A 9,587-nucleotide genomic window follows, 5' to 3' on the forward strand; every position below is an offset into this window, starting at 1 on the left:
AGGGAGGATTTTCAGGAACGTGTAGGCCTAGACAGGCAATCTGATGCGGATCCAACAGGGCTTGATACAACAGCTGATAGGGGTAAGGGAGGTTTGGATAACAATAATCAAGTTAGGAAGGGTTTGGGCCGTAACTTTAAGTCCAATGGAGCTTTTAAGGATAACAATGAAGGGAATGTGAATACAAAAGGGGATGTTATTAGTTTTATTAATAGACCAAAACATGGAGGACCCACTCGTGATCAAAGCACTAATAGATCCATGAGTGGAAATTTTCTAGATAACACTAATAGCAGTGAAGGTAATTCAGATTCATCCAGAACCATAAGCAATCCTTTGACTCAAAAGATGGAGACTGGTAGACCCATTCAACGGTCTTTTCAGCCACCATTAGCTAAGAAGCAATTGAAGGATGTTGTCACCAAGGAAGCTTGCAACAGAAACCTTTTAGGGCGACACAAAGCGGTGAACAACAAATCCGATTCAACCTCGTCGGCAGGGTCGATAATAGGTTGCAGCTCACTGAAGTCAATTGAAATTAAGAATTGTAATAAGCAGCACCAGAATAGGAATGAAGAGGAGGTGACAAATAAAGTGTGGAAAGGTGTGGTGAGTTTGGGGGTGGAAGGAGATGATATTGATTCAATTTACAAGAGGCGTATTACTGTTAATGAGAGAAAAGACATTGAAGCTAAAAACATGAGGGAGCACAAAAAGCAGGTGAAATCATGAAAATCATTTCTTTGAACATGAGGGGGTGGGGAAACAGTGCAAAACGCAGGAGGTTGAATCATTCACTTCAATCAGGTAAGTTTGAATTGTGTATGTTACAAGAAACAAAAAAACATGATTTTGATGATTATATGATTTATAATCTATGGGGACACAAGGATGTGAGGTGGGTAGCTAAACAGTCGATTGGGGCCTCAGGAGGATTGTTAACTATTTGGAATTATGATCTTTTTGATTTCAATTATAGTTTCACCGGTGATGGGTATTTGGGCATTTGTGTGCAGTGCAAGACTTGTTGAATTTTAAAACTCACAATCAAGAGGGGGAGTGTGTTTGGGAGGTGATTTCAATGCAATTATGAAGATAGGAGAGAGGAAGGGAAGTAGTTCAACGAGTAGACAGTCAGATCGATGGGAGTTCACACAGTTCGTGGAGGGGATGGATGTTGTGGATGTGCCGGTAACAGGCAAAAAATTTACCTGGTTCAGTTTTGATGGGAAAGCAATGAGCCGTCTTGATAGCTTTTTGTTATCATAAGGTTTTATAGTTAAAGGGAGAATATCAGGACAATGGGTGGGCGAGCGTGATGTGTCGGATCATTGTCCGATTTGATTGATTTGTGCTGAATTAAATTGGGGTCCAAAACCATTCAAGTTTAATAATTGTTGGATGGATCATGACGAGTTCAAACCCTTTGTTGAAAAAGTGTGGAACAACTTGTCTATTAATGGCAAAAAGGCTTTTGTCATTAAAGAAAAGTTGAAGCGGTTGAAAGAGGAGTTGAAAATTTGGAATAAGGAGGTTTTTGGTATTTTAGATTTGAACATAGAGAAAACAGTTAAGGAGCTCAATGATGTGGAAGGGTTACTTGCATCCGTTATGACTGTGGCAAATTGGATTGATAAGGGAGGGCTTCAAAAAGGATTTTGGGACCAACTACATCACAAAGAGAGTTTACTGAAGCAAAAATCAAGAATGAAATGGGCGCTTGATGGGGATGCCAATTCTCGGTATTTCCATGCTAGTCTTAAAGGTAGAAGGAGAAGGAATCAGTTGGTCTCTATTAAGAAGGATGAGGTCTGGATATAGGGAGTTGATAATATTAAAAAAAAGTGAAACAACATTTCTCTTTGAATTTTTTAGAGGAGTGGACAGATAGGCCTTTTCTATCGGGTATTGACTTTAATGTTTTGTCTCAAGAAGATAATTGGTATCTGATGGAACCTTTTACAGAGGAAGAAGTTAGGGAGGTTATTTGGAGTTGTGAAGTGAAACGCACCGTTTCATTTTTTCTATAAAAAAAAAAAGGGACAAAAACCAAATATAACCACCGACCCCACCCACCAATTCTCTCACATTCTAGTTTCTTCTTTCACTTTCTCTACTTCCTCCCCTGTTTCACGGTTCTTCCATTTCCCCAATTTCTATTCATCTTCATCTTTCAAACACAAATGTCAGCCATGCACTCAAAAGAAAACTAACAAACCTCTATTATAAGTTCCTCATACTTCTACAAATAGTATTGAGTATAATTTTGGGATTAGGGTTAGTGCTCTAAGAGAGGAGATGAGTACCCACTCTTTGAAAGTTACTTATCGGGACTTTTGAGGTAAATATATCACTTATAACTCAACAATTTATCTTTGGGTATATGCAGTTTGGTTTAGAAATTAATGTTAGAGATTAGAGTAGATATTGGAGGATTTTATGGTTACATATGTTTAGTAAAACTCTAGAATGACCTTTGAAATCTTGATAAACATTTTCTTATGTTCAGATTCGACAGTTGATGCTTTATCTGCTACTCCGGGAGTCGTTAGAGAGAAAAACTAGCCGGTCTTCATAGTTGTGAGTTGATGATGATCATTACTACTTATTTTAACTACTATTATTAATTTTATGTTACTTATTTTCTATTTTAAAGTATTTATAAAAATTGGGGAACACACCATTTGAACATTTTTCTCGTCATTATTATATAATTTCGATGTCATCAAATTTAACTATACTCTTTGGATTTATCCATGATTCATTGAGCAAATGATTTGAAATTGAGGGTTGGGTGCATATACTATGACATGAGTTTTGAGATACAGAGGAATACAGTTTTGTGATATTTGTTTTCGGAAAATGTTAATATTCTTCTATTGGAATTGACTTTACTTATGGTTGGAATATTTTCAATTTCATTTGGATTTTTATGTATTTCCAAAAGTTTTAGAAATGTGTGAAACATGGTTTTAAGAGATGTATTTTAAGAATTGCGGTTATAATGACGACGGCCTAGGTGCACCTAGTTATATAATATCGAGTAGAAAAGGGCTATCCGTTAGATGGAGCCACCCCTAAGTGAAAGGCCACTCTTAGGAGGAAAGGGCTATCAACGAGATGGAGCCGTCTCTCGATTCTCTCGTAACGAATTGGCTATCAACGAGCTGTAGACTCCCTAATTAAAGATGAGGATGTGTTTTCGTAATCGAGGTGAAAAGGGCTATCCGTTAGATGGAGCCGCCCCTAAGTGAAAGGCCGCTCTTAGGAGGAAAGGGCTATCAACGAGATGGAGCCGTCTCTCGATTCTCTCGTAATGATTTTTTTTATTTGATTGGATTTCTATATTTTTCTTATTTCAAATTTCAAACTCTATAATGATTTGAATCGAGTATTATTTATATTACATAATTACTACTTTACAAGAATTGTTACAAGCTTTCTGAAAATCAAATGCTCGTGCCTTGTGTGTTTCCCATCTAGTTGGTAGTGGTTGTTATCTCTCACTAAGTCCTTGTGACTTACCCCTTCATCTTCTATTTTTTTCAGATTCAAAGTCAGCTGAGTAGGGGTTTCTAGCAGATATTGAGAGTCGTCGGTATCATTCTTTTGGTAGGCTTCCTTGATGAAATGTTACTTTGTATATGTATATTTTGAGTTGATCGAATATCTGCAGCTATTTTGAGTCTAGGAATCTTTTGTGTTGAAATGTATAAATTTAAACATGTATATTTTGAAACTTCTGACTTAATGATGTATATGCTGCAAACAGGATTTATTTTGATTTGGAAATATTATATTTATTGTTGTTAAATTTGGTCATTAGGCTTGCCGGACTAGTATTAGTTCGTGCGCCGGTCACGATTGAAATTGGGTCGTGACAAAGTTGGTATCAGAGCCTGGTTATAGGTCCTAATAGCTGCAGACATAGAATGAAAATAGGTTCTTGTTAGTAAATTGTGAACCGCGGCACCATTTACTTGCAAGAAGCTATTAGCATTCTATGGTAGTCTCACTTGTTGTTCAAATCCAATGATCTCTTTTGGTCTTTGATTTGTCTACATCTGTTTGTCGTCTTGTTCAATATTCGGTCAATTTTCTTTCATTTGGTGAGGACGCCACCCAACACTAGGATCTCCACTAGAAGCAAAGTTTTTCCTTATGGTTTACTTCCCAACCTAGTTAAAGAGGTTATGATTCGTACATACTCGTCGTCGATTTAAAGTAGATGATCGAGGATGCGGCGTTCATGTCGACGGACGTGATTGGTTGTAGTAGTAGTAGTAGTTAGTGTTGAGGTGCCTAGAGTAAGACAAATATTGCTAAAGGTATTGCAACAACTTATTGTGATTGTTGTTGAGAAGTAGCATGATAATGATAATCTAAGACAAACAAATTTTGATAGGTCACAAGTAGTTAGCCAGGGTGAGTACTAGACGATAACCCCATCTAGAGAGATTAATGTTGATATAGAGAAATTCATGATACTTAAACCCTTACCTTTTCTACGTCGAGTGTGCGTGAGGATCCACTTAAATTCATTGACTATCTAAAGAGGTTATAAAAAGCGTTAGGATGCTCAGATATATGGGCGGTGAAGTTGACATCATTTAAGTTGGAGGATTTGGTATATGACTTGTTTGATACACTTACCTGTACAAATAGGATCACCGACGTTGGCATGGAGTGAGATCTCTTGATTGTTTATGACTCGTTTTCTTCAAGAAAGTGTTGGAGATGGTTTAAATTATGACTATGAGGGATTTAAACAAACTGAGGTTATGTCGATTTCAAAGAACAAAACTCGTTTTGCAGAACTTTCAAGACACAACAAATATTAGTATCACAAGAGAGATAGTTCTATTAGACAAATTTTTTTACACAGTGTAGAGTCGTAGATTAGATTATGGGGCATATAGATAATTCACTTTTCCTTAGAATAATTTTGACTCTAAAGGTTGATTTCAATCTGAATTTTTTTTTTCAAAGAGGATAAAATATACTTTCAATGTGGTCGAGTATGCAATAACACGAGGGGTCGTCCTTGGCAGCTACGACACAATTATTATCTAGTCATGAATTAATACTAGTAGCTTTAGTATAGATTATGACAGGATGTTGTGTATGAATTGGATGTTCTTCCATCATATCACCTTAGTCTATTATAACAAGGGAGTGAGAATTGAGATATTGGGTAATCACTTTTATCCTTTGCGAGTAGAACGTGATTTTGTACCATATAATTTAACCTCTTGTTTAGGATCTAACAATGTATTTAAAAAGGGAGTTATTATGGATAATTATTCTTGATTATGGAAATACAAGTGAGTGAAGAAAAAACATTAAATAGTTCCAAAAACGTGAGTTTCCTAATGTTTTTCCAGAAGAATTTCTTAGATTGCCTCATGATAAGAATATTAAGATCTCTATAAACTTGGTTCCTAACACTCAATGACATCCATACCTCTTAATCAAATAGTTAGCATAACTTTAAGTGTAAGGGAGAAGCTATATAATTTTCTCAATAAGATATTTATTAGTCCAACTTCTTTTCCTTGGGAAGCCGTGATATTGTTTATAGGGAAGAAAGATGAACCGTACCCATGTGATATTGTGTGGTAGAGAATCGAATAGTAGGGTAGTAACGAGTGAATATTGTTCACTTTGAATTGACGAGTTGTTTGATAACTTCAAGAAGCTAAGTGTTTTGTCTAGGAATGATTTGCGGTCTAGGCATCACCAATTAAAGGTTGAGAGGGGTCTTATTTCAATGAAAACTCTTTGCACATACTATGAGCATTATATAATTCTGGTTATGTCTTTTGAGTTTACTAATGCTCTAACATCTTTATGGATATTTGATAGAGTTAGGATAACGGTCATAAACCTGAGAGTTTTCAAATCAAGATTGTACTGAAGACCTACTAGGATTGAAAAACTTCTTTTCAAGTCTCAAAATTCTACCTTTTCTTATGAGTCACCAAAATAAAATAAAATAAAAATTACTTATATGTGAAATTCCTAAGCAATAGAAACAGACGGAAAACCACCTATTAACTCTACATTGGTTAGTAGCTTCTAGGCTATTGACATATTTATCAGTAAAAATTTAGGCCTTGATAAGGATATTATTAAACTTGAAATTTAATATTCCTTGATTTAGGAATACATTTGGATTGAGTATATCCAGACTTGGTTGGTAGACTATTAAGATGTAAATTAAATATGAAGTAGGTGGTTTATATAACATAAATACTAGTATCTCGTTCATACACTTTCATTTGTTTCTCAATTCAATGAGTTACAGAAAGAGTTCGAACAGGTCAAATCTTTCATGATTCCTTCCTACATTGTTCATAGTCTATGAAATAGCCATATGGCTATTTCATAGACGTAGTTAGGTAAAATTTCATCTTATTTTGTTAAAGTAATAAAGAACAGAAATTCCATTCTTGCTAAATCTCTTCATGTGATTCGATGAAGAATGAGAGCAAATCATGAGATATTTTCTAGAAAATAGATAGATATAGAATGAACAACGAAAAACTTTTACTTTTAGTAATCCGTTTCCTTTTACTCGTTATTTGGTACCTAATTCGTTTCTTTTTCGATTTGATGATTTTAGAAAAATCATCCAATAGTTGATAAGATAGGTGAAAATAATGAATAGATGGATCTACCTATTCATTATTTCCACCTATTTTTTATACTCTATTTTCTTTTTGAATAATTCAAATGGGTTGCCCGGGATTCGAACCCGGAACTAGTCGGATGGAGTAGAAAATGCCCTGTGATAGTCATTCAAGGTGATTAACTTCTGGAATAAATGAAACAAGTATTTTTTATTTTTTTTTATTTATAAGCTCTTGAAGACTAATTTTTTAAACCTCCCAATATTTCTTACTATATGTTTCTTGGGTTATTAGATCACGAGTTGATAAATTGAAATAGTAGAGAGTAAATTAGGTGAGTAAATTAGGTCATAAACTACTTACCAAACAAATCAGAGTTGCGCAGCGGAAGTATGATGAGTGGAAAAGAAATAAAAAATAAAAAAATAAAAAATAAAAGAAAGAAAAAGAAATAAACAATTTTGTTATTTTGGTTTGCGAGAGTAGAGAAGCTGCTTTTGAACTTGATTTTGAAAAGCAGGTTAGGGTCTGTGTGGGTCATGTAACAAATGTATCTTTTCGGTAGAATGGTTTGAAGTTGGCAAGTCTAAACTAGTGCGCCTAGAGTTGATTCAAGATATCATTGAAAAGGTTAAGATCATCTAAGAGTGTTTAATGACAACTTGAAGTAGGAATTTTTTTTACTCTAATCAGAGGTGTCGCCCTTAGGGTTCGATGTGGGCTAACATGTATTCCTACATGTTTCGCTAATGTAGAGTGTATTGTGGTTTGACAAAAGTTGGAAAATTAGTTCAAAGTTCATTGGAATGTTAGAGTTTTGGTAGAGATTGTTTAACGAGGTAATAACTTGAGAACCCAGATAAGTCATGTGTGACAAGTATCCACATTTATTTAAAAATCAAGATTAGTAGTATAAATTCGAGGACGAATTTCCTTAAGGGGGGAAGATTGAAACGCACCGTTTCATTTTTTCTATAAAAAAAAAGGGACAAAAACCAAATATAACCACCGACCCCACCCACCAATTCTCTCACATTCTAGTTTCTTCTTTCACTTTCTCTACTTCCTCCCCTGTTTCACGGTTCTTCCATTTCCCCAATTTCTATTCATCTTCATCTTTCAAACACAAATGTCAGCCATGCACTCAAAAGAAAACTAACAAACCTCTATTATAAGTTCCTCATACTTCTACAAATAGTATTGGGTATAATTTTGGGATTAGGGTTAGTGCTCTAAGAGAGGAGATGAGTACCCACTCTTTGAAAGTTACTTATTGGGACTTTTGAGGTATATGCAGTTTGGTTTAGAAATTAATGTTAGAGATTAGAGTAGATATTGGAGGATTTTATGGTTACATATGTTTAGTAAAACTCTAGAATGACCTTTGAAATCTTGATAAACATTTTCTTATGTTCAGATTCGACAGTTGATGCTTTATCTGCTACTCCGGGAGTCGTTAGAGAAAAAACTAGCCGGTCTTCATAGTTGTGAGTTGATGATGATCATTACTACTTATTTTAACTACTATTATTAATTTTATGTTACTTATTTTCTATGTTAAAGTATTTATAAAAATTGGGGAACACACCATTTGAACATTTTTCTCGTCATTATTATATAATTTCGATGTCATCAAATTTAACTATACTCTTTGGATTTATCCATGATTCATTTAGCAAATGATTTGAAATTGAGGGTTGGGTGCATATACTTGACATGAGTTTTGAGATACAGAGGAATACAGTTTTGTGATATTTGTTTTCGGAAAATGTTAATATTCTTCTATTGGAATTGACTTTACTTATGGTTGGAATATTTTCAATTTCATTTGGATTTTTATGTATTTCCAAAAGTTTTAGAAATGTGTGAAACATGGTTTTAAGAGATGTATTTTAAGAATTGCGGTTATAATGACGACGGCCTAGGTGCACCTAGTTATATAATATCGAGTAGAAAAGGGCTATCCGTTAGATGGAGCCACCCCTAAGTGAAAGGCCACTCTTAGGAGGAAAGGGCTATCAACGAGATGGAGCCGTCTCTCGATTCTCTCGTAACGAATTGGCTATCAACGAGCTGTAGACTCCCTAATTAAAGATGAGGATGTGTTTTCGTAATCGAGGTGAAAAGGGCTATCCGTTAGATGGAGCCGCCCCTAAGTGAAAGGCCGCTCTTAGGAGGAAAGGGCTATCAACGAGATGGAGCCGTCTCTCGATTCTCTCGTAATGATTTTTTTTATTTGATTGGATTTCTATATTTTTCTTATTTCAAATTTCAAACTCTATAATGATTTGAATCGAGTATTATTTATATTACTTAATTACTACTTTACAAGAATTGTTACAAGCTTTCTGAAAATCAAATGCTCGTGCCTTGTGTGTTTCCCATCTAGTTGGTAGTGGTTGTTATCTCTCACTAAGTCCTTGTGACTTACCCCTTCATCTTCTATTTTTTTCAGATTCAAAGTCAGCTGAGTAGGGGTTTCTAGCAGATATTGAGAGTCGTCGGTATCATTCTTTTGGTAGGCTTCCTTGATGAAATGTTACTTTGTATATGTATATTTTGAGTTGATCGAATATCTGCAGCTATTTTGAGTCTAGGAATCTTTTGTGTTGAAATGTATAAATTTAAACATGTATATTTTGAAACTTCTGACTTAATGATGTATATGCTGCAAACAGGATTTATTTTGATTTGGAAATATTATATTTATTGTTGTTAAATTTGGTCATTAGGCTTGCCGGACTAGTATTAGTTCGTGCGCCGGTCACGATTGAAATTGGGTCGTGACATGAAGGAAACAAAAGTCCGGGTCCGGATGGATTTAATCTCAATTTTGTGAAGGGGTCTTGGTCTATTATTAAGCAAGATGTTATGGATTTTTTATTGGAACTCCATCACAGTGTTGTTCTTCCTAAAGCGGTAACATCGTCGTTTTTGACACTTATTCCTAAAAAG

The 9,587-nt window shown here is 34.9% G+C and overlaps 2 long non-coding RNA genes across 3 annotated transcripts; both read left to right on the forward strand.

The window, feature by feature from the left end:
- Nucleotides 1-201: 201 nt before the first annotated feature.
- On the forward strand, nucleotides 202-3,784 carry LOC123884924. 2 transcript variants are annotated; one of them, XR_006801026.1, is made up of 3 exons: nucleotides 202-2,341; nucleotides 2,510-2,580; nucleotides 3,550-3,784. It is a non-coding gene; the product is annotated as an uncharacterized LOC123884924 (long non-coding RNA). The 2 variants fall into 2 exon arrangements; XR_006801025.1 differs by having other exon boundaries at nucleotides 274-2,580.
- Nucleotides 3,785-7,608: 3,824 nt separating this feature from the next.
- Nucleotides 7,609-9,322, forward strand: LOC123884926. Its single transcript, XR_006801027.1, has 3 exons — nucleotides 7,609-7,919; nucleotides 8,050-8,119; nucleotides 9,088-9,322. It is a non-coding gene; the product is annotated as an uncharacterized LOC123884926 (long non-coding RNA).
- The last annotated feature ends 265 nt before the right edge of the window (nucleotides 9,323-9,587 follow it).

This window comes from Trifolium pratense, linkage group LG5 (genome assembly GCF_020283565.1).
Source record: "Trifolium pratense cultivar HEN17-A07 linkage group LG5, ARS_RC_1.1, whole genome shotgun sequence".
NCBI lineage: Eukaryota > Viridiplantae > Streptophyta > Magnoliopsida > Fabales > Fabaceae > Trifolium > Trifolium pratense.